This window comes from Podarcis melisellensis (assembly GCF_964234715.1).
Source record: "Podarcis melisellensis genome assembly, chromosome: 10".
Taxonomy (NCBI): Eukaryota; Metazoa; Chordata; class Lepidosauria; order Squamata; family Lacertidae; genus Podarcis; species Podarcis melisellensis.
Genome location: NC_138542.1, coordinates 59,138,350 through 59,163,726, shown reverse-complemented (window position 1 = coordinate 59,163,726; position 25,377 = coordinate 59,138,350). Strand labels below are relative to the sequence as shown.

Below are 25,377 nucleotides of genomic sequence, written 5' to 3'. Positions count from 1 at the left end.
TCCCTCGCCGGCTCGCGGGTCTCTAAGGCAGGCGGGGGCGGCGCTGCTGCTGGAGGCTGCCGCCACACGGACCCATCTTCCACCTTCACCTCAGGTCGCCGCTACTGCCCCGTCCATACAATGTATATTTAGAGATATTATTTTATATATATATATATATAAGAAACGGAGAAGGAGAAACTGCGCTTCAACCAGCCGGGGAAACAGATGGGGCTTAGGAAGGGGGGGAAAGGGCGCTGGGGGCGGGTGAGAGCGACTCGTGCGGATGCGATGCGAGGAGGGTGGCGACGACGGGGGGACGGTTGCCGAGCGCGCGACGGTGAGAGGCGGGGTCCGAAAGGAGAAAGAAGGCGTGTCTGCGCGAGCAGGGGGCGGGGTCTCGCCGGCAGGGCGCGCGGGGGAGGAGGAGCAGTATTTGTATGGAAGGAGGCATCAAACTCCTCTCATGCGTTGGGACGGGAGGGGGGGAGGCGGGAGTATAGCCAAGAGAGGCAGGAGGAGGAGCCTATGGGCGAACTTTTTAGGCGAGCGGAGGAGCCCGCGCGCGAGTCGAGGGAGGAAGGGGCGGAGCTTCAAGAGCGAATCGTGTGGAGAAAATGGGCTTCTTGAGAGCCGTTAAAAGGCTCGTGAGCGCAAGTTAAAAAAAGGGGAGAGGGAGGAGGAGGAGCCGGCATTGGGAAGCTCTCCGCGCACGAGGCGTAGGCGGGGCTGCTCTTTATCATAACAACACCTTCGCCCCGCCTTTTTTCCTGTGGGCAGCCAATTGGGGACCTCGCGCTGGGCGGGGCTCTTGATTAAAGCGTTCCCTGTGGCTGTGAGGAAAGAAGGGGGGGGCTCTCTTTTTGTAGGCGAAGGAGGTTGGCGGAGTTTTCTCTCTTCGAAATTTAGTTACGCTCTGAGCACCGCAGTAGTTCAGAGCCGCTTACCCGGTGGGTCTTCTGCTGTAGGAGGGTGGGAGGCCCTGTTTTTTTTGCGTTCTCAGAGGATTTTGCGTCAGGAATTCAGTTAGTGGAGTTCTTATTTTATTTTTATTTCTCGGATTCCGTGAGATATATATATATTTAGGGCTTCTTTCTGTGAAGATTTTTAGCCTTCGCAAATTATGCCTTGAGGTCTTTTTGTAACTTGGAGGCTCAGCGATCCTGTTACTCAGTGGTGGTGATACCATTATTCGCTTCCTTTTGTTTTGTTTTTTACTTGGTTATTGTTCATCTCTGATTTTTAGACGAACGAAACGTGAACTTATAAAAGGGTTAAAATGACCCTGCTACGCAGCCTGTGCTACAAAACTAAATTGCTTAGGCTTCAAGCGGTTTTATTTCCCAGATTGTGTATAGGATTTTAAGCCTCGGAGCGCATGTGGTAACTGGTAGTGCGCAAGTCTTTGCGTGGCTAAAAGGAACGTCTTGCTGGGCGTATTTGATCCAAGGGTTTCCTTCTCTCTGCTTGGAGGCGGAGATTTCTGACAAATACTGTACTGCAAGGAGTAAATGGTCTGTGTATTGCAGTTTTGGCAAACTTGCCGTTCATATACAGGATTGATTTAGTATTCCTCACTGTTGTACTTTCAATTGGGGGAAGTAGTTATAGGGGAGAGTGTCCCGTTTCCCCCACTTCAAAACGTGCTTGTGGTTTATAACCCATTTTTGGTGATTTCGAATACAGAACTCTAGGATTATAAATTTCTCTGCAGTCGTTACATGAAATCTTTGGGTTTACAGAGTCTAAATGGGAACTAAGCACACCTTTTTTGGAAAAAAATCCAGAACAGAATTGGGAGTGCTTAAAACCCGCTTGTTTATTTAAGTGAACGTCTTGGATTGTATCACTCAACTTTTAAACGTGAAAACAGTTCTTGTGTACTTTAAAACTAACAAATTTATTGTGGCGTAATTTAGTGTTTGCGGACTACAAGCCACTTCATCAGATATAAGAAAGTTTCACTGTGTTATGTTTTTTTTGCGGAAGAGTCTGAGCTCTGCCTTTGTGGAGATGCTGCGTTGATGCTTCCTACTTCAAACTAGCAGCCTCTGTTAATGAATGTTTCTCTCCTGAAAGCTTTTTACACTCCTCCATCAGGAAGTAATAATAATTCTAGCAGTTTTTCAGCCAGAATGTGTTATCAAGTGAAAAATAAACTACAAACAAATCTGAGTTTCTAGAATTTTAGGAGTTTTCAGTTGTTGCTTCAAAACTTGTACAGTATTTGTAGTTTACTTAAAAAACTTAAATTACTGACAATCCAGAAAAAAGTATGTCTGTTTCTCCATTGAACATCTGCATCTAGATCTCAGGCAGCTGCTCAGCTAGATATATTTATAACCATTTTGAACAACCAACAAATCCTCAAACCTAACTGTACACACACACCCCTGGCGTTGCTGAAAGCAGTGTGAGTAAAGAAAATATGAATTGGAATTTTAGAAAGCAAATCTGTGCAGAAAGTGAATTCAGTGCTGTAACAATCCAAAGCAGATACCGACCCCTCCATAAAGACAGAGAAGGTTATACTGCTTGAGAACGTACCATTTGTTACAAAAGAGCTAGACTAGCTTTTGTGCTCAATAATAATTTTACACTGTTGGCACCTTTTTCAATTTAAGTGTTGGCTGTTGTTTTGAATAAGAAATTCCTCTCCTATAAAAAACCAAAAAGAACAGACACCCCAAACCTTAGAATACAAAAGTTCCCAAAATAAATTCATTGCAAGAACAAGAAAACAGTCTGCTTTAAAATGTCCCAAGCCTGTGCAATAACACTGGACTTGAATAAGAGTTGATGGGCAGGTTTCTTCTGCTCTTCAAGAAGAAGAGTATCTAAGAATAATACTAAGATTAATACTTCTGCCTTCCAAAACAGAAGCAAAGTAATTATCATAGCGATCTGATACTATACCATTGTCGATAGCACTGCTGAATTCAGTGGAGTTTCACTTCCAAATTGAAGAGCATAAGTGCAACTTCACTGGGAGGAAGGATGGGATAAAAATAAACTGAATAATACTTAGAAGTACTGAGTTCAGAGGGACTTAAATTCCTTGTAGGGGTGCATAATATTTCAGATGTAATCACTGAATGGTCTGCATTATGCAGGAAGTGTCTTCCTCACACATGCAGTCTGATCCTACACAACTTTTTTAGTGAATAGCCACATTGTTTACATGCAACTTTTTCCAGGTTAGTATGCATAGATTTAAAGCCTGAGAATGGGAGAAAGCCCCATGGCTGTGCAGTTCAATGGGGCTTCCTTCATCAGGTTTGGTGGCATTCCTTTTCAAGCAAACCACTCCCTCTAATAAATAATTCAGGTGGTCAATGGAACACATTTTTTTTCTTAAAGAACCTAAGGGACAAACATATTCCCTGGCCCCTCCTACACAAAATCCCCATTCAGTTATGAGCATGCTTGGTAGCCATGGTGTAATCTGGGTCACTTGGAAAAGAAAAATGGAAAATGAGGGACTAAACTGAGTGTCCTGGAAGAGGATGTAGTTAGCTGGAACCCTGAACAGGAGCTCTCCTCTTAAGAGGAGAGGGCGCACTGCAATATCCTGTTACCAGTTCCACTTGTATGTCAGAATTGTTAAACTTACTGATGTGGATGTAAGAACTCTGGAATGCTAAAAATACTTCTGGTAATTTAAACTGTTACTCCAGAATTAAAATGAAATTGGAGTGCAGTTAAGTTAAAATTCAAGTTACTTACCAAAGCTGCATCTGACTGCCCTTTTAAACTGAGTAAGTGTGGGAATATGGTTGGTTTTACCAACTTTAGTAAGGAACTAGGAACAAACTTCAACCTCATGAGAAGTCCCGGACTCTACTCAGACTTCAATGTCACTTTTATTATATTAACAAATTTACTCTTGGAGTGAGAGCCAATGTGATGGTGAAATACATGAGCTACAACCTGAAAAGCTCCTTTTTCAAAGTTCATTTCAGCTGTCGGCAGCCTTAGAGAAGCTTTTTTTTTTTTTTAAGTGTTGAGTCGCACTTAATTTTGTTACAGGACACCAACTATAACATGTATTTCAAACAGCCAGGTTTTCAAGCAATACAGTGTCACCTCCAGTTACGAACTGAATTTGTTCTGGAGGTCCATTCCTAACCTGAAACCGTTCTTAACCTGAGGCGCACTTTTACTAATGGGGCGCATCCCGGGGAAAAGTTCGCTACCAGGAGACCTACTTCTGGGTTAGCGGAGCTTGTTACCCGAAGTGTTTGTAAGGAGGACGGTATGTAACCTTAGGTTCCACTGTATTTTCCTGTTCACAGCTTCTGTATATGTTGCATGGAAACCTGAGCACTTAAACTTGTGTCATATGTTTGGGCCATATTTTGTACTTTGGTATCTGTACCCAAGTACAAAAACTCTGAATCTGGTCCTCAGTCTCCCCCAGTGCCAGCTTACATTGTCTTTTGTTTTTTTTGTATGTCTTTATTTATATAAAAAAGGGAACATGAAATTGTAGCTCATTGCATATGCTTCCTCATTTGTCATAGAAACTGTGTGTTCTAAGTGTCCTTTACTTCAGAACAATATTGTTCCTTGGGGCATAATTGCCCCTTATTTCATACATCAACTTTATTTAATTAAAACACTAACATTTCACTTTATTGCCACAAGTGGTTCTTAAAACAATATTACAAAATATTCACAAAATAAAATTGCATTCAGATACAGTACAGGAACTAGAATTCAATGCAGTGTTTGAAACTTCCATTGTTCTAGGCGCATTTTGTGATAGGGATTTTCTGAATTCTGGGCGTACTGTAGTACTGCGCCTAAGATTTCAGATTAAAACTTCAGAGTGGAAGGAAAGGAGGACCTTTTTCTGCCCTCCTCCCTTCCAGCTACTCTCTGAAAACTGTACAAAAGACCCTCTTAAGAATATTAGGGGGGTGGGCAAGGGAAGGACTAGTCCATGTGAAAAATAAGCATAATATTTTAGCTGCAGTTCATTCATTTTCATTCCTGTTGTTAAAAAAAGTGTGCCTAGACATTCCATTGTTGTGCCCATAACCTAGGTTTAAAGTGCTACTTAGCTCCTAGCTTTCATATCTGTTTCTAACACTGATTGCATGGTGTCCAAAAAGAACCAGGATTTTTTAAGGTGGCATTTTCTGCCATCATCCTTGAATCATTCTAGGCACTGGCTCCCACCAAAGTTCTCTGTGGCAAAGGAGTGGGGCTGAGAAGCTGGAACTTGTTTCAGCCTATGATGGAAGCAGCCTTCCCTTGCTGGCAGTTGCCAGGTAACAGCTCCCACCAAGGTCCTCAGAGACTAGTGAGTGTGGCTGAGCTAGCAACAGGCCTTTTGGGGCAAGGAAGTGAACCTAAGCAGCTGGATCTTGCTCAGCCCCTGGTGGAAGCAATCTTCCCTTGCTGCTGCTTCCCTTCTTCATGTTATTGTATTGTACAATAAGTGATGATCAGAAGTAAACATTTTGAACTGTCTTCTATAGTGTTTAACAAATAGAACGTCATTATCCACCAAATTTAAGCACTTATTGACTTCAGTTAACAATTTAAGCACATAACACCCAATGAAATAAAAATGCTTAAATTTTGACTGGATCATGCCCATAGATGTTTTTCTTCTTAATGGTCACTACTTTTGTGGCTCAGTAATGTTGGCATCTACAACAGGTGAGGTTCTGTAGAAGAAAGTTTTGGCTTGACAGAGGAATCAGTATCTTATACTATCAAGCTTTGCAAATGCCAGAGAAATAGTATGTTGGATATCATGCGGAGATGGAATGAACTGGGAAATACAATTTTGGCAGTAACATTTAAAATAAAAAATGATGTGTACAAGTGAGACAGGAGCTCTTGTTTACCCCTTCTCATAACACAGGATTAAGAGGCCATCTACTGCTATTGAAAGGCAACAAATTTAAAATGATAAAAGGAAATACTTCACACAGTGCACAATTAACATGTGGAATTCATTATCCTAAGATATTGCTAAGGCCAAGAGTTTAGTAGGTTTGAAAAAAGGAGCAGACATTTATATGGCTATTGAGACCATCTGTGGCTACATTAGATGGGATGAAAAACGTTTTTTTCTAAGGGATATAAAAATCCTCCTGCTTTAAGGCATAGAATAACAACTTACTGATGGTGGGGATTAGAGAGCAACTTCCCTTTTTGTGCAGGTTCTTTGGTAATTGTCCATTCTAGGATTTTATGCACTTTTCTTTGAATCATGTGGTCCTGGCAGCTGGCAGCAAAGGGATTCTAAATTAGCAGACCTACCATCCATCGTTATAGTGTTCCTAGTAGGATGGGAATTACAAGGGCTGCTATACTGCTGTGGATAAACACTACTATGCGTACTGCACTGTAACATAAGAGTAAATGACAGCATTCCTGAGACTCGTCTGGCTGACTTATAAATGTTACACCTCCAATAGAGATCCAGCAATTCCGCTCTCTTCTCAAAGTGTCCACTTCAATATATGCGGGGGGTGGTGCTGGCTATTATTTACCTGTAACCATTGTTGTGTTGTTTCTCCCCAATTATGCACATGATTTGCTTTTTTTAAAAACCCAGCCTGAGAGAGCTGATTCACATGCACACAAAATGTCAGGCTGAAATGATCATGTCCCTGTTTGGAGAAACACTGACTGACATTCAGCTCTGCAATGGGAGGCAGCTGCTCTCTTGAGTATTGTATCAGCCTGTGCTGGATTAAACCAGCTCCAACTATAGTAAGCAAAGTGCACAGGAGGAGACTAAAGACAAGGGAATGATGGTTTATATGAGAAATCTCAAGATCTTTGTAGGTAAGCTCTCCTGGCAGTAATGTGTGATGCAATCCTATGCATGCCTACTAAAAAATAAATCCTATTGCTTTAACAAGACTTGCTCATCAGTAACGTGTACCTAGGATTGCAGCCTTAAGAGTACTGTATTAAAAGCATTTCACCCTAAATTATCTGGTAATCCTTATTTCAATCTGAAAGGTAGGTTAGTTTCATTAGCTTTCCTGCTGCAATTTGGTGCTGGGGTGGAGACTGAGGCAGAGCAAGTTGCTTGCCTAAGGTCACCTAGTAAATTCCTGTCAGAAGCAAAATTCACAATATCTTGTTTTACAGATCAATTTCTGTGATCATACCATTTCTCATCTTCTACAGTAACTTCTTGTTGTTTAGTCATTTAGTCGTGTCCAACTCTTCATGACCCCATGAACCAGAACACGCCAGGCACTATCTACAGTAATAGCAAACTATTTTAATTTATTTTGGCAGCATTTACTGGTATTCCTCTGTTACTAGTTTTTAACTTCCTCTCTGTAGGACTTCAGATCCATGCCTCAAAGTCCTGGGTAAGAATGCAAGTTATTGCCTGGCTCCTAAAAATAGATGGTCCCACATAAGCCTCCCTGGGGAGAGTATTCCACAAGAGGGAAGCCAGTAAGGGTCTATTATTCATGTTGCTACCCTCCTAACCTCTTGTGAATGGGACACACAGGGAAGGCCTCAGGTGAGAATTTCCTGGTTTGGGTCTTTTCGTATAGGGAGAGGTGGTTCTTGAAGTATTGGGGTCCTGAGCTGTGTTGGGCTTTATGGGTCAAATCTAGCACTCTGAATTGAAGCTGGAAACTAATTGGAGGTCAGTGCAAATGTGGCCAGAATTGGTGTTACATGTTCAGACCACCCTGCCCTGGTCAACAATCTCGCTGCAGAATTCTGCACTAGCTGAGGTTTCCAATCTGTTTTCAGTGGCGGCCCCATGTACAACACATTGCAGTAATCCAACCTAGAGGTCAGCAGAGGTTGCCCAGGCAACAGAAGTTTGGTTATCCATACAAGGGTGCAGTTGAGCCACCAGTCAAAGCTGATTGAAAGCACTCCATGCCACTGAGGCTACTTCAGCCTCAATCAACAGTACTGGATCCAGAAGTACTGTCAAGCTGTATACCTGATACTTCAGGGGGAGTAGGCCACAGCCCATCCATCCAGTCTAGGGAACCAGCTAGTAACAGTGTCCTCAGTCTTGCTGGATTAATCTTCAGTTTATTGGCTCTCATCCAGTTCTTTACTAAGACAAGACACTCATCTTCCACATCTACTGCCACACATGCAGATGTAAAATAGAAGTTTCCAAGGCAGTTTCAATGCCAAAACTAGGCCTAAGCCCTGATTGAACTGGATCTAGAAAAATTAGTTTCAACCAAGAGCCTGGATCTAGCCCACAACTATCCACTCAAAACACATTCCCTAGTAAGGGGAGACTATCAACCAATCAGTAATTAATTAGATTTTCTGAATCCGGGGAAGGTTTTCCAAAGCAGTATCTTACCACCACCACCACCTTTAAGTAGGCAGGGACCGAGACTTCCGGAGGCGGCGCAAAACGGCAATGGCGGTCCTCTTTACTCAGTGAAGAGGGGCTCCGCGAAAAAGGGTCCTCCGCTACGGCGAAGCGGAGACCCATCCAGATAAACCGCAGGCAGAGTGAGCCTGTGGCCGTGGGACTCGGCGGGTGCCAGAAGCCCCCCCAGAAGCGAGGAAGGGACCTCGTAAGAGGCTCTGGATCGTGAACGGGGGAGCGGCGCTGTGAGTTCATCGCTCTTTTCGCGGAAGTGAAGCCGCGCTGCTGTTGCTGATGAGCGCCGACCTTTCTTCTTGAAAAACATCGAGATTGGCTGCAATCTACCCGTGAGTAAGGGGTACCAAAGTACTGATTAAGGATTAACTTAAATTTGTCTATTTCGGCTGAAAACGGGAGGCGAGTAACAGGAAGTCCGCCTTCCGGTCCTGCTAATCGGAGCAAAGCAAAGAACCCGATGCGGGCTGAAGCGTTAAAGAGATTTTGAAAGAAGTAAGAAGGGGCATTAATAGACTGTGTGTTTCTAGAAATTGAAAAAGAGTGAAGAAATAAATGTTTTGGTTCAGTGTGCTAGAGAATCTTCCTCCTATTGTGAAGAGATGTGGAATTGAAGGGGATAACCGAGTTATTGGACTGCCAGTGTTGCAAATGAGTACTGTCAGGCTGCTGAAACTTTTCTTTTAACATAAACTGTTGCATTGATGGATACACTATCGCTTTAATACTGTCATCGAAACCTCTCCGTTACCTTGTGGCACTAATTTGAAACAGAACTTTCTGAAATCCTCCTTTCTGAACTTGGGGATTTCAGTTGAAATAGGAGCTTTGATGGTGGAAAAGAAACTTTCTTTCCTTTGAAAACCCCCCCTAGTGGATTTGCGGAGGCACAGTGGTCTGGGAACTGTATCTTATTGGGATTTTTTGTGGTTTAATTGTTTATATTCTGGACTTGCCTTTCTCATGGATTGAAAGACTATTTGACCTTGAATAGCAGCTGTGGAATGAGTGGCCCAGCGAAAACAAGAGCAGCTAAAGCTAAGGAAGCTTTAGCTGAGGAAGCTAAAGAAAAGAAAAAAGACAAGAGAGCCGGGCAGCTTGTCCAAACAACCTTGATTCATCATCGTAGATCCTCGGTGCCAACTGTGTTGACGGCGCAGGAGGAGGAAGTTGAAACGCCTGCTACAGAAGAAATGGCAGCTGGAGGAACTGATCCAGTCTTGAAACAAATTTTGGAACAATTGGCACTTTTGAATAAGAAGGTGGACGATCAGTCATCTAAAATTGATAGAGCTACATCTACTATCAGCAAGCTAACAGATCAGGTTTCGCAGCACACTCAGGCTATTGAGAAACTGCAAGGAGCTACGGCGGAGAACTACAAATTAGCTGCGGAAGCCAATCAAAAAGCTGAGCAAGCGTGCAAGAAGGTGGAAGAGATCAAAGGGGAAGTAAGACCTCTGAAAAGACAGGTAGGAGAACAGCAAGCCTACCTGTCAATGGTGGAACTGAAAAGTAAGGAATGTAATCTTAGGCTGAGGGCTGTCCCAGAGTTGGAACAGGGCAACCTAGAGAAATTCTTGACGGAGCTGTTTTCTAAATTTTGGGGGGTTGAAGAAGATAAAGATTTCAAGATTGTGACGGCCTTCAGACTGGGAAGATCGGTTAAGAAAGATAAGTCCAGAGACTGTTTGGTTTGTTTGAGAACAAGAGAGGAAAGAGACAAGATATTAGGCCAACACTTTAAAAAATCCCTGGAAGTCGAAGGCAAAAGGGCAGAAATTTATAGAGACATTCCTAAATATTTGTTGGACCTTAGAGCCACATACACAGACTTGGCCAAATTGTTAAGATACAACGCAATTCCTTATAGGTGGGAATTTCCTCAAGGTCTGTCATTCACCTATAAAGGAAAGAAGGTAAGAATTAAAACACCAGAAGACCACCAGAAGTTCCTACACGACAACGAGGAGGACCTCCAAAAGAGAGCCGTAGATTCTTGGCCTCCACCACCGGGATTACCACCAGGATCCATACCATCTGGAGGCGGCCCGGCACCACAGCTTCCGGAAAAGGACGACAAACTAGATACCCAACTGTGATACCCAAGAAGTAAACCGGGATGTCTCTACAGCTTCTTAGTTGGAATATAAATGGCGGGAATTCTCCAGAAAAACGCAGAAAAGTATTTCATATTTTGAAAAAAGAACAATTGGACATTATTTGCCTGCAAGAAACACATGTGACAAGACTCCATAGAAAAGTGCTAATCAACAAAAGGTTAGGCCAAGAATTTATTTCATCGGATAAAGTTAAGAAAAGAGGAGTGGTGATTTATGCAAAGGAGAACCTGTCCCCAAAATTTGTATTTAAAGACGAACAGGGCAGAATTTTGGCAATTGAAATCCAGACACAAGGTGAAAAGTTTTTAATTCTAGGAATCTACGCCCCAAATGATGGAAAATCGGAATTTTTTAAGAAGCTGCACGAGATTATGCTGGACTATTTGGACTATAACAACATTATCATGTTGGGAGATATGAACGGTGTCGCCTCAGTGAATATGGATAAGTCACAAAGTGCTAATATAACGAAAGATGGCAGGCTTCCAAAAACCTTTTTTGAAATGACTGACAATTTGGATTTGATCGACATATGGAGGATCAAGAACCCTCTAGGGAAAGAAGGAACTTTCTTTTCTGAGGCCCATATGACATGGACGCGAATCGACCAAATATGGATAACTAGAGGGCTGGCGCCTAAGACCAGAAAAGTGGAAATCTGCCCAAAAACCTGCTCCGACCACAACGCCTTGAGAATGGAATTGAGACTAAATACAACCGGATCGTTCAGATGGAGAATGAATGACGCCCTGTTAAGAGATCAGGAGATTGTTAAGAAGGCCCAAAAAGTTTTAAAGGACTATTTCGAAATAAACTTAAAGACAAATGTGGAAAAAAGAATAATTTGGGACGCAAGCAAAGCAGTGATAAGAGGGTTTCTAATACAACAGAACACGATTAAAAAAAGACTCTGGAATGAAAAGAAGGAGAAGATCTTGGAGAAAATAAGAGAAGGAGAGAGAAAACTGAGATCCAGGCCTAAATCAAAGGAAGTATTGAGAGAAGTGAAGTTTTTCCAGGCACAATACTCGAAACTGATAAATCAAGAGGTGGAATGGAAAATTAAACAAATGAAACAAAGATCCTTCGAATCTGCAAACAAATGTGGAAAATTGTTAGCCTGGCAGTTGAAAAAGAGACAAAAACTTAACACAGTTACAAATCTAGAGATTGAAGGGAGAATGGTTCAGAAACCCGATGAAATTAGAAGGTCCTTTCAGAGATATTTCAAAGAACTCTACTCTCAAAGGCCACAAAAAAGCTTAGAGGTGGACCAATTTGTTATAACTAATGGATTACAAAAAATACCCCAGGAAATGAGAGCAACCCTGAACTGTAATATTACAACCCAAGAAATTGAATGCGCCATTCAGAACCTCCAACTGGGCAAATCTCCGGGACCTGATGGGCTTACTTCCAAATATTATAAGGTACTGAAGGACTCATTGACACAACCATTGTTGGAAGTTTGTAACCAGATTATGGAGGGGAGGAAGGCACCGGAAACGTGGAAAGAAGCTTTCATCACGTTGATTCCAAAACTAGAATCTGAAAAAACTCAACTTAAAAACTACCGTCCTATCTCACTCCTAAATGTGGATTACAAAATTTTTGCAGACATTTTGGCAAGTAGGTTTAAGAAAGTCTTAAATGAAGTGATTCATAAGGACCAAGCAGGCTTTCTCCCTGGTAGGCATTTATTTGACAACACAAGAAACATCATTGACATTTTGGAGTTTTTACAGATTAATTCAAACACAAGAGCGGTGTTGATTTTTATTGATGCGGAGAAGGCCTTTGACAACATTTCTTGGCTGTTTATGAAGAAAAATTTGGAAAGGATGGGAGTAGGGCGGGGGTTTGAAAATGGAATAGAAGCAATTTATTCAGAACAAAAAGCTAAATTGATAGTAAACAACGTGGTGACAGAGGAGTTTAAAATTGAAAAAGGGACACGACAGGGGTGCCCTCTATCTCCTCTGTTGTTTATTTCAGTCCTGGAGGTGCTACTGAACATGATTAGAAATGACCGGTTGACACAGGGAATTGTGGTCGGAGAGAAACAATATAAACTGAAAGCTTTTGCAGACGACTTGGTATTAACATTACAGGAGCCAGCCTCTAGTACTAAAAGAGTGTTAGAATTAATTTCTGATTTTGGTCGGGTGGCGGGATTCAAGCTGAATAAACAAAAAACTAAAGTTCTAGCAAAAAACTTGACAACTACTGAAATAGAGGAGTTCAGAAAAGAAACAGAACTAAATGTGGTTAAAAAAGTAAAGTACCTAGGGGTGCACTTGACCTCCAAAAATTTGAATTTATTTAAGGATAACTATGAGAAATGTTGGTCAGAGATAAAAAGAGATCTGGAAACATGGTCAAGATTAAAACTTTCCTTGCTGGGCAGAATAGCTGCTATAAAGATGAATGTATTGCCGAAAATGCTATTTTTGTTTCAGTCCCTCCAGATCGTGGATAAGGTGGAATGTTTTGGAAAATGGCAGAGGGATTTATCTAAATTTGTCTGGCAGGGCAAAAAGCCCCGAATAAAGTTTAAAATACTAACAGATGCGAAAGAAAGAGGGGGGTTTGCCCTGCCGGACCTGAGGTTATATTATGAAGCTGCAGCCCTCTGCTGGTTGAAGGATTGGATTCTATTGGAGAACACCGACGTCCTTGACCTGGAGGGATTTGATAATGCTTTTGGGTGGCATGCATATTTGTGGTATGACAAGGTTAAAGTTCATAAATTGTTCAAAAACCATATTGTCAGAAGGGCAATTTTCATGGTCTGGTCAAAATATAAAGACTTATTGGAGAGTAAAACTCCGAGGTGGCTCTCACCGATGGAGGCCAAAGCACGTAAAAGACTCAATATGGAGGCCCACTGGCCTAAATATTGGGAAATAATTGAAAAAATTGGAGATAAATGGAGGTTACAGAGTATGGAAAAGTTAAAAAACAAGGTGCGAGATTGGTTGCATTATGCTCAAATCCAGGAAGTTTTTAAAGCAGACAAAAAAGTGGGTTTCCAGGAGGAAAAATCGAAACTAGAAACAGAGTTGCTTGAGCCAAAATCTAAGCTAATTTCGAGAATGTATAACTTGCTGCTTAAATGGAACACACAGGATGAGATTGTCAAATCCTCTATGATAAAGTGGGCACAGGATTTGGGGCATAACATTATGTTTGAAGACTGGGAAAGGTTATGGAACACCGGAATGAAATTCACGGCATGTACTGCCTTGAAGGAAAACATTATGAAAATGATATACCGGTGGTACATGACCCCAGTCAAGCTTGCAAAGATATATCACCTGTCCGATAATAAATGTTGGAAATGTAAGGAAGAGGAAGGGACATTTTTACACCTCTGGTGGACCTGCCCGAAAGTGAAGGCCTTCTGGGAAATGATACATAATGAATTAAAAAAGGTGCTGAGATTCACCTTACCTAAGAAACCGGAGGCCTTCCTTCTGGGCATGGTAGACCAGAGGATGGTCAAGAAAGATAGAACTTTCTTTATGTACGCTACTACAGCAGCGAGGATTCTGTTGGCAAAGCACTGGAAGACACAAAATCTACCCACATTGGAAGAATGGCAGACGCAGCTGATGGACTATATGGAACTGGCTGAAATGACTGGCAGAATTCGAGACTCGGGAGAAGAAGAAACGGAGGAAGTTTGGGAAAAATTTAAGGACTATTTGAAAAAGCATTATAAGTTGTATGAATGTTAAAAAAAATGCTCCTCTCTAGGAAGGTATAGCTTCAGTATCGGCAAATTTCTGAATTGATAAATAAGACACTATTAGACAGAAGTGAGGTAACGAAATATTTTTATTGTGTGGAAATTAAAAATTAATGCAATTGTATTGAAATGTTCACATCAGATAACACGATAAAATGGAAGATATATTGTTATGTATAAAACAAGTTAACAAATTGCTGAGGTTTTGGTTACACAGGGAATGCAGTGCTCGGGAGATGGGGGGAGTCCATCGGATTTATGGAAGTATGTATTTGAAAGTGGAAATTTGTTTATTAAAAACCTAATAAAATATTTATAAAAAAAAAAATAAGTAGGCAGGGACCACCCCTTATCACGAGGAAGCATTAATCAGCTCCCTAGCCCAATTGTCGGTCCCCTGCTAGTTTTTATCAGTTATGAGAGACAAGTTTCATGGTCACAGGTGGTCGCCCAGACTGAACCAAGCACCTTGTCCACATCCCCAAGCCTTATTAACTGAAACACAAAGAGCACAACAAGGCTAGACAGTGTTCTGGACACCTCTCAATAAGGACTAAGCATGCTCAGTGGCCATGGAAGATCGCAGACTGTTGCTGGTTAATTTGTTTATGTATGCAACAACAGCCGCACGGACTTTATTAGCACAATATTGGAAAGAAGAAGGTGTCCCAACTGAAGAAGACTGGCAAGTTAAACTAATGGAATATGCTGAAATGGCAAAATTGATGATGAAATTAAGAGGAAGAGATGACAATGAGTTTAAGGAAGAATGGAAGATGTTTATAGCATATATACAGAAGCAATGTACACAGGTTAATACATTAGCAGGGTTTTAAGATTACTTGTAATTTTATTATGAATTGATAATAGGTGATTTAAATATGTTACAAATTTAACAATGGACATGCAGTATCTTGATAAATAATAGAACCAAGGAAGAGATTAGAGGGAAGTCAATTTGTTTTGGTTTTGCATTGTTGTTTATTTTTGTTATTTTTGGAAAATCAATAAAATGTTATTTTAAAAAAAGACAGACTGTTGTTGTGGGAGTGGACAAAGTGGAGTATTGCGGAAGAGGGTGTGGCTGCCTAGAAACCTAAACAGGAGCACGCTGCAGTATGATGTTTTGTTGAAGGTCCCACTTGAGTTTACTATTTCCTTTTGAAAAGAGAAGTATTAACAGAAGTGTTTCTAATTGTATTTATACACTGAAAATAAAAAAAAACTTTAATAATAAAAACAACCAGCAGAAGTGCTTCTGTGGCTGATGTTTTATGCTGAAGTAGCAAATAAAATCTAGGAAATGTCTTTTTGTAACTGCTACAAATCAGGCTCCAAAGTAGAAAATAGTTTTGTGAGTATTAGTAGTAAAGCTGTAGGTATAAATTAAAAGTGGGAAGCTTAGAGGGATTTTGGGTGGATTGTGTTTGTCTGATTCATGGTGAAAAGGGACTCAGCTCTGGTTCCATGGGGGAGAGTAGTGACTAATCTGTTTAATCATCTCCAGACTCTTCCTGGAATAGTCTTCTTTGTAATGAAGGAGTTGCAGGAAATCCAGGTCTTGTTAACCAAGCAAACAATTAATAGTGGCACTAGTGGCTACATGTTGCTAGTTTGATCTGGGTGCGTGGGAATCTCTTTCCTTAACTCTGCAATCCTCAACAATATATTTGCCTTGGTCATTTGCATATAATACTATCTCTATTTTATTGGGAGTAAGTCTCATTGAAATAACTGGAATTTACTTCTGAGTAAACATATAATTGGAGGTGTAAATTTATTTACAATGAATGTTGCCTTCCTTTGTCCCAACTCTTTAACCTTCCTCCTAATTTCTTACTCATCCTTCCAGGAAAGAAACTGTAGATTTGGGTGAGTCTGGCCATTGCAACAGAACAGCAGCTGATCTGATCTCATAGAACACACTATCAATTTCTTGTGTTGATGGAAAAAGAAGATGAGTAACAGGAAAACAAAACTGGTTAATTTATATATATAAATCCATACATTTCAGTTGCAGCCTCTTGTTACATTTAAGGTAATGTTTTATTTTACAGTTAGCAGACAGAATTGAGCATTAGAATGTAAGTTGAAGTGCCCTAACAATTAACCTTCTAATTTAAAAGTAATGGCCACTAAATTATGGGGCATGTCTCCTTCTTCCTTCTCCCTGTAATGGTCCTTTGAAGATGATACTAGCCTGCTATGTGAACAAGCAATAAGGTGTAATTAATCCTTCTCTGAAAACGTAAATCAGAGCTTGGCCTAGGGGACGAGAATGGGTGGTGGCATAGCATTAAAGAAGTAAACTATCTGATGAAAATAATATCCAAACCTACTGTACTTCTGTCCACAAAATAATTATGGGTTATCTCTTGCCATAATGTGTGTGTGTTATGTGGGTGAGTAGTAGTAATAAACTAATGGAGACCAACAAATGCTTGCGGTGCATGGAAAGATGGGGCATGAGGGAAATGGGGACACTGTGCTTGCACACCCAATTTTGGCATTTTCTCATTATAAATCATGTCTATGCATGTTTCTCCATTAGCCTTTCGCATACCTACAGTACATGCACACCTCCATAGGCAAAGAGTGCTCACACCTATTGACTCTTTCCTCAGTTTTATTCCGACTTTCCTTCCCCCCCTCACTCATCTCTAACTTTTTATTTGTTCTCCTGTTGTTCCAGCATCTCTCTTGCCGTTCCTCTTGTCTATCCCTGCCTAACCATCACTGTCTACTTCCTTCCAGGATATGCTCACACTTTGCAAAAGTGCCTCCAAGATGTTTTCCGTGACCAATTTTAGAACTACTGTTAAAAGCTAGTGTGGGAATACTGGCTGGGGAAGCCTGTGAGATGCTTACAGTGGTAGCAGAAGTGAAAAGGGAGCTGTTTGAACAGAACAGCTGCCTAGCAAGTAACATCCCCCTTCTTCTTCAAACAGGCTCTCAAGAGTGTCCATGAGACCATCTGAGACCACCATCCTGCCTATGAGACGACCTATGCCTCTCAAAATGATCCACATTATTTGTGCAGTTTGGCAAGATATATAGCCAAAGTTTAAGCTTGGTAACTATGTCGCCAGTCCTGATACAGTGTATCTGAATAGATTTCAACACAGAAATAAATGCAAATTAGTATTGTTTCCTCCAGCCCCTCTGGGAGGCAGAACAGTCTGGTGCAGCAACTTGAGGTACCAATTTGCTATGATCTTATTAAGTCACATAAACAGGGTTTGAGGCCTCCTGTCTAAATACTCAGACAGGAGGCCTCAAAGGAAAACGCGAGATAGTTGCAGGCAATGACTCGATAGATGACAGCCTTCATGCTCCACCATAACTACAGCGTTAACAGTAGGGTGTCTTTCTTTTGTGTACATGCTGTATTCCAATTCATGAGATCTAAAATTAATACCCTGGTCATCTATGGCAGTGTTATTTGCAGTGCAGTCTGTGGGTCACATAGTGAATTCTATTGCCTTTGTAGGGTGCATTTTTAAAAATCACCACACCTTCTGTTGAAAGTAATTAAATGACCCTAAATATCTGTACTTGATTCTGTGTAGAGAGCACAGTTGTATTCTTCTCTGTAGGGTAGAGTGGTGTCATTGTGATTTTTCTGTTCTCTTTCATCCAGACTGTGTTTTCCTTCATTTTCTCCCTGCAGCATTACTCTCAGAGCAACACACATAATCTCTCTCACCATTCTTGGCTAGCTTTTAGCATCTCCTTTCTTCTCATCCCATGTATCTGCTACTCTGTGCAACAGTACAATTTAAAAAAAGTGCCCATGCAATCCAAATTTTGTCCCAACAGAAGCTGCATTTTGTACCCTGAGTACAATTAACAGATAAAATAATTAAAACAGCAATGCAATTAACCAGAAGAAGAAACCACAAGCAATTCAAGTAAATTGTAAATAAGTACATACAATCAAAAACCAAATCCTTACTCACCAAAAGCTCAAGTAAAGAGAGCAAACTGCCAAAAATATAACAAATGGAACGTGGTGAGCGTCACTGAAGCCAATGTTCCATAAATATGGTACATGCAGAGAAAAGACCCCAGTCATGGTGGGAGAAGAGCCTCAGATTAAGACATCGGCCAGGCATAGGCAAACTCGGCCCTCCAGATGTTTTAAGACTACAATTCCCATCCTCCCTAGCTAATAGGACCAGTGGTCAGGGATGATGGGAGTCCCAAAACATCTGGAGGGCCGAGTTTGCCTATGCCTGATCTTGGCTGTTGGGCAGGTTTGTGTGGATGAAGACAGTCTTCCAGATACTGTTGTCTCAGACTGGGACAAGGGTAGGTTTCCAGGTGTTATAGGGCTGACATCAGCCCTATCCTGCATTTCCAGTAATCAGGGCTGATGGAAACTAGTGCTGCAACATCTGGAAAACCATAGGTTTCCCATTGCTAATTTATTACTTGATAGGTCAAACTAGCACCTTGAATTATTTTGCAAAACAAATTGGAAGACAATGTAGGTCTTAAAATACAAATTAAATATGCTTATCGGTGTGTATTGATAAATATGGCAGTCTGATTGCCATATTCAGAAACAGATACAGTTTCAAAAAATGCTACTTAATAGGTATTAATGCATAACGTTACCTGGGTGGTTATTCAAGAATGGAAAGTTATGCCAAAATTTCTTTCTAGAAGGAAATCCATCAGGCTCAAGAAAACAGATGTGCCTAAGTTATTTAAAATACGTACTTTCTCCATTTAAAATGCTCTAGGTGGCATGCTATTTTTAAATCAAAATAATACTAAAACAGGAAATACACAAAACTCTAAAAACAGTATGAAAAACCCAGAAATAATCTAAATTAAATAAAAATTCAAGAAAACAAGTTTTTCACCCGGTACCTAAATGTTAGCATAGGCACCAAGACTATGTTCCAGAGAAATGGTGTCACTATAGAAAAGGGCCTGTCTCTGGTTGCCACCCATTTACCGGTAACTTCAGAAGGCAGGTTTGTATCATCACAAGCAAAGAATTATATACAGTGGTACCTCTGGTTACGTACTTAATTCGTTCCGGAGGTCCATTCTTAACCTGAAACTGTTCTTAACCTGAAGCACCACTTTAGCTAATTGGGCCTCCCGCTGCTGCTCCGCCACCGCCGCACGATTTCTGTTCTCATCCTGAAGCAAAGTTCTTAACCCAAGGTACTATTTCTGGGTTAGCAGAGTCTGTAACCTGAAGCGTATGTAACCCAAGGTACCACTGTAACATGAAACCTTAGCAGTGACTTCACAAAGAATAGCTGGAAAGACTGTGCCACAAGTCATGCTATCCCTGTAGTGAAATATCATCACACACTTCATCACCATAATGAATATTTTTTCCTGAAATTAAAGTTGCCAACTTGATATAGTAATGTACAAGAATACCTGTAACACTGCAAGGGTATTACTGTTATGTTACCCCAACTGGCATGCATGGCCCATAAGTTCCCAGCATAGGCTTGCTGCCTCCTTTGAAAGACTATAGCTTCAGTTACTAATGACTGAGCATTGCATTGGTGGTCCTGGGGGGGAGGGGGGATAAATAGAGAAAGTGCTACATATGGAGTCAGAAGTTTTTTTTTGTTTTTGTTTTTTTTTTAATATTTTTTATTAAGGATTTTCTTGTTTTACAGGAGTGTAGTGCCTCGTATTTTTTTTTCTTCTTCTTCTTCCACGTAGCGTTTTTACAAATCTGTTTCATTTGTTGAGGCATTAGGGGATATGGAGTCAGAAGTTGTAAGACATTTCTCCCCCCCCTTTTTTTTTTTGCAAGTGTATTGGGATAGAGATTATAAGGTAGTTGGGTGTTTTTTATGTAACTAGACTCCCTCCTTTTTATTTTATATGTTTTTTAAAATCACAAATTGGCCTATACATGAAACACAAAGTTGTATCATGTATTTTGAATTTTTAAAATGTCTTAATTCCAGAAGGACAAGCTGCTTCCAGGTTAACATACAGTTATGTTCCTATAATACTCAGATATGCAAAACGGATGGCTGAAATTTGAAAAGAAGATGAAGGAAGTGAGAGTTTTTTTAGATCTGAGGCATAATGAACTCATAATCCATGCAATTTAGAACCAATTTAAAAAGCATTTATTCCTCATTACATTAATCTTGAAGTTAATCATATTGCAGAAAGAAGATGACCGTTATTCAGCAGGTAATGGTTAGTGATTATTAGGTAGCATCCTAGGAGTGCCATCCTAGTCAACTGACTTGAATAACTGTGGAATTAATATAGTACATTCTACCAAAGGCTGGTGTTTGAGAGGCCTTGCTCACTCCTAATTGTTTTGTGGTGTGGGTGTTGGGTACAATTAAATAGGACTTCCTAGTGAAGTTAAATAGACAATCCCCTTCTCTTATACTTAGGGATGGCTAACTTGTGACCCTCCAGATCTTGTCTGACTACAACAACCATCATCACTTTCCCCATATGAACCAATCTGGATCTTTCTTCATGTACCTCCTCAATAAGAGGTTGGCAACACAAGAAAGGGCCTTTTCTGCAGTGGCTCCTCGCTTGTGGAATACCCTCCCCAAGGAGGGTCACCTGGCGCCTTTAGGTGCAAGGCAAAAACAATCCTCTTCTCACAGGTCTTTGGCTAATTAAACAATCTGTGGCCTTTTAAACTCGGGGGGGGGGGATTGTTTTTGATTATGATATGCATTTTTGTGTTTTATGTTGTAAACCACTCTGTGATCTTCAGATGAAGGGCAGTATAGAAATGTTAATCATCATCATCACTGACCACTGGCCTTGCTGGCTGGGAATAATGGAGGGCTTCAGATTTCTCAGAGCTATCTTACTGAAACACAGGAGGCTAAATGACTTTTATATGCTAATCCCTGCAGCAATACATATTTGCATCTTAAAACAAAACACAGGTGCAAATTTTATTCAGACTTAAATTTTTAAAAATCAAGTAAAACTCATACAAGCAATCATTAAGAGGACAACTAGATGAGATGGCAGGAGATCCATAATCAGATCTCCCGCACTTTTCTAAAAGCTTAAAAGCAGCCGCAGAGACCAGGGAGCAAATCGGGTTGGGGTCATGAGGCTGAGGGGGAAGTGATTAACCCTTTTTCAAATGCTGTTTTTCTTCTCTAAATCCCCCACCCCTGAAGCTATTATTTGCTTCTCAGGGACAAACATGCAAGTACCATATGGGTCCACTGGATATTGAAGAAGAATCCCAACTACTCTTAGACTCCAATTTCACAGGCTATTTAGAAAAGATACGCTGTGCACTGCCTACCATCAGTTGAACCCTGGCAGGTTGGAACAAGAACCCATCTAATTCAACATCCTGTTTCCTACGTGACCTACTACAGTGGTACCTCAGGTTACATACGCTTCAGGTTACATACACTTCAGGTTACAGATTCCGCTAACCCAGAAATATTGCTTCAAGTTAAGAACTTTGCTTCAGGATGAGAACAGAAATCATGCTCTGGCAGCACAACGACAGCAGGAGGCCCCATTAGCTAAAGTGGTGCTTCAGGTTAAGAACAGTTTCAGGTTAAGTACAGACCTTCAGAACGAATTAAGTACGTAACCTTAGTTACCACTGTAGATGCCTTTGGGAAGCCCACAAGCAGGACATAAGGCAGCAGTGCTCTCTAAACACAACCCAACTCATTGCAACTGGTATTCCGTAGCATACTGCCTATGAACATAGAAGAGTGATATGTTGGGCAGTGTGTGAAACTTGTAGAACCTCAAATTGGCCAAACAGTTGCAATGTCTGTAATGAAATCTGTACACACATGCTCATAGGAGTAGTAATTAGAAAACACTACAGAGCTTTCATTTTATGGCCCAAAGGGACCTGGCAATATTATGCAAGCTGGTCTTCTGAAAGTTGGGTCTTTCAATACCTGGTATTTGCTGGTTTTCTTTTTCCCATTCCAAATAGCATTTTGCTTCAGCTCTGTGCACAAGCCATAGCACAATAACTGCTGACCATAACTAGCTTCAGTAGCAGGCTCCTGCTTAGCATATCTTTTATTCGGATGCTTGGTCCACAGAAAAGTTGAGGATTTAAGCCTCCCTTTTCTCTTCCTGCTTGTCCATCCCTTATTAATTAACTCTTCAGTCTACAGTCTTTTCCCAGCATGCTTGCCTTGCCTCTCCTTTAAGTCAGAGAGACAAAACCAGCTGCAGCCCCAAGGTGGTCTCCGACTGTTACAATCTGTGCTCCTTTCTGGCAGTTATTTAGTGCCCCTTTTGGGTTGTCCCCCCTCCCTGCTTTGCCTTTTCCTTTGTCTCGTTTTCTATAAGGTTCCATCTAGGTTTTCCCTAGAGTTCTCTTACCCCATGTCATTACTTAGCCTGTAAGATCTGCAAGGATCTCTGCTTGCAAGCCTCGGGATCTGTGATTGGGGCGGGGGTTGCAAAAAGAGAGAGGAGCTAATCAATTCAGAAAATCATTTGGGTGGCAACCTCACTTGACAGCCTATTTTCTTCCTTTCCACTTAGATATCAAGCTGGCTGAGAAGGGCTCTGGGGAACAAGGGAGGCGGCAAGAGCTGCTTCTCTGTAAGCACATCTGTGTCTTTCATCAGCTGGGCTCAGGGAATAACCACTATCTGGGGGGGGGGCAGGGAGTGGAGAGAATCTTTGGAATGGATAGGCTAAAGCTGTTCCCTATGTTTAAGTCTGATGAGTTCCTGCCCAGTAGGGGGGTGGCTATGATAGGCTTTTCTCCTACTTATATTGGTGGAAAAGTCAATGTATTATCAAATATCAGTATTTTATTAACATTTTGTCCTGTTCTCTGCCCCCCATGAACTCAAGGCAATGTGCAAGGGCATTGCTAGGTATTGACAAGATTATTTATTTAGCAAAATTTACATACCATTGGATTGCAAGAATACCTCTTAAGAGGTTTATGAAAATAAAGGATTAAAATTGTTGATAAAAAGCAGTTAAAAATATTCAAATCAGCAGTAGCTAAAAAGAGAGAAAACACAGGTAACTTCTACATGTCTGGACACGCTTGCCTACATAACAATGTTTTAAGTGAGGGCCAAAAAAATACAGTGAAGGTGCCTGCCAGATGTCAATAGGTAGGAAGCTGCAAAGTGTAGGAGCTACTTGTGGGAGGACAGTTGCCTGACATGGACAACCTTCTAACAACTGTCCTGGCACTATTCATGCTTTCTCCAATAGACCATGACAGTAAGCTCTGTGGAAGAGCAGGGTTTGTCCTGTTCTCCCTAGTGTAAGTACTTTTAATCAGCACACTACACTGGCTCTCACTGTTTGTGCAACACACTTACATCCTAAACTTTCAACTGAAACGGCCCTTACAGCAAGAGTTAAAATGCAGCTTACCATGAGAACTAAAGATGATTTTGAAGAAACTTGGTATATGTTACTTCAGTACATTAGAAGAGAGAGTACAGTTATTAAACCACCAGCAATTCAGGTCTCTCTCTGGAAATAAATGTTAAGATAAGAATAGACAACAATGCTCAACAATCAACTATCCAAAATTCAGCACATGAACTTCACTGTTACTTACCTTTTTTTTGGAGCTAAATATATGTACATGGAATATTTTGGAGGGAGGGAAGAGATGGGATTTTTTGTTACAGATTGTATATACTTGTACTTTTGTAATTTTTTAAAAATCAAAAATAAATATTTAAAATTGCAATTTAACATAAATTAATACTGTAATACAAGAGAGCATACAGCCACAAAATGGAGTCAGAAATAGGATGAAATTTAAAAGCTAAAGGCCAGCAAAGAAGTGGTCAAGTGGGCTTCTCTAGGGAGCAAATTGCACAACTGTCTTGTGGCCATACATTAAGCGTGTATACATTAAGCTCTGTTAACACCTGCTATTGGGGAAAGAAGAAGACAAAAGGTAAACAGAATTAAAGTACCGTCATGTTTGTTAATATAGGACTGAAAATAACTAAGGCTGCAATGCTGTGCACACTTACTTGAGAGTAAGCCACACTGAAATTAGTGGCATAGGCTTCTGAGTAAACACACATAGGATCAGGCTGCATGAGTACATAGCATGTATCTGTTAATATGGCAGTGTCTGTTATGTACTAGATTGGACAAAATATCATTCTGCAAAACTGAAAGCAATCCTGTTTTTATTTTGGCTTGGAGGCTACTTTAAAGCTTAATTCATATTTAGGCATGTAAAAGCAATAGAATGTTGTGATGCTACGGCCCATGGGAACAAACAATTCCGTCACATCTGGAGAACCTTGTGCCTTGCATTAATTGCTCCCTTTGGAGACCAGGAGCCTATGTGCATACGAGGTCATCATTTGGCTGACTGACAGGGAAGTGTCAAGTTTATGTGGGCTAAGCCTTTTCTGCTTTGCACAGATGAGGCGTTGAATGTGTCATTTTAACGATATTGGTTTGAGTGCTCTGCTGGGTGCAAGCACCATTTGTTTCAATGAGGCTGGACGCTGCAAAGTATTTTGAGGATCAGGCTGGCCATCTGTTCTCCAAAATCCACTTGGTAATAATGTAATCCTTACCATGTGCTACATAAACGAAGGGCATATCTACACCATACATTTCAGTAGATTTCACTGTTATTCCTTCCAACACACACTGGATACTCTGGGAATTATAGTTCTGTGAGAGAAAGCTAACCCAGTATTCTCAGCACCTCAGCAAACTATAATTTCTTTGAATATGTTTTATAATTAATGAGGAATCAAACCAATATTGGTCTGCAGGATAGATATACCTGTGTGGATAATGTCTATTCTATCATTTATCTAGGTTGATATTTGCAAGACACCTCAACAGAAGTACAACCACTAGACCTGCTACTGAAATCCACTGCATCCTGGTTTGGGGGAGCAGTTAAGGAGGCTGCCTTTACAAAGATATATATCACAATTTTACAGTGCCAACAGGCCCCCCAGTGGTTAGCAGAGAAGCAAACAGATATGGATTAGGTAGAGTACAGAAAATACATTTCATCAAATCCAAACTGTTACTCATGGAGATCCAGAATTTGAAGCTTACAAAATACCAGAGATGACCAGAAAGTGCTTTACTAACCACTGAGTGAATTAGAAGGCCTAATAATGAACGGTTGTATCACAGTCTATGTAATAGACAATACAGCTCAATTTAAGGCAGCTGAA

The 25,377-nt window shown here is 40.8% G+C and overlaps 1 long non-coding RNA gene across 2 annotated transcripts; it reads left to right on the top strand.

Moving 5' to 3' along the window:
• The first annotated feature begins 139 nt into the window (after nt 1-139).
• On the top strand, nt 140-25,377 carry LOC309378903. 2 transcript variants are annotated; one of them, XR_014172273.1, is made up of 5 exons: nt 140-929; nt 7,102-7,221; nt 16,062-16,247; nt 22,721-22,780; nt 25,007-25,377. It is a non-coding gene; the product is annotated as an uncharacterized lncRNA (long non-coding RNA). The 2 variants fall into 2 exon arrangements; XR_014172274.1 differs by lacking the exons at nt 140-929; nt 7,102-7,221 and adding an exon at nt 14,552-15,013.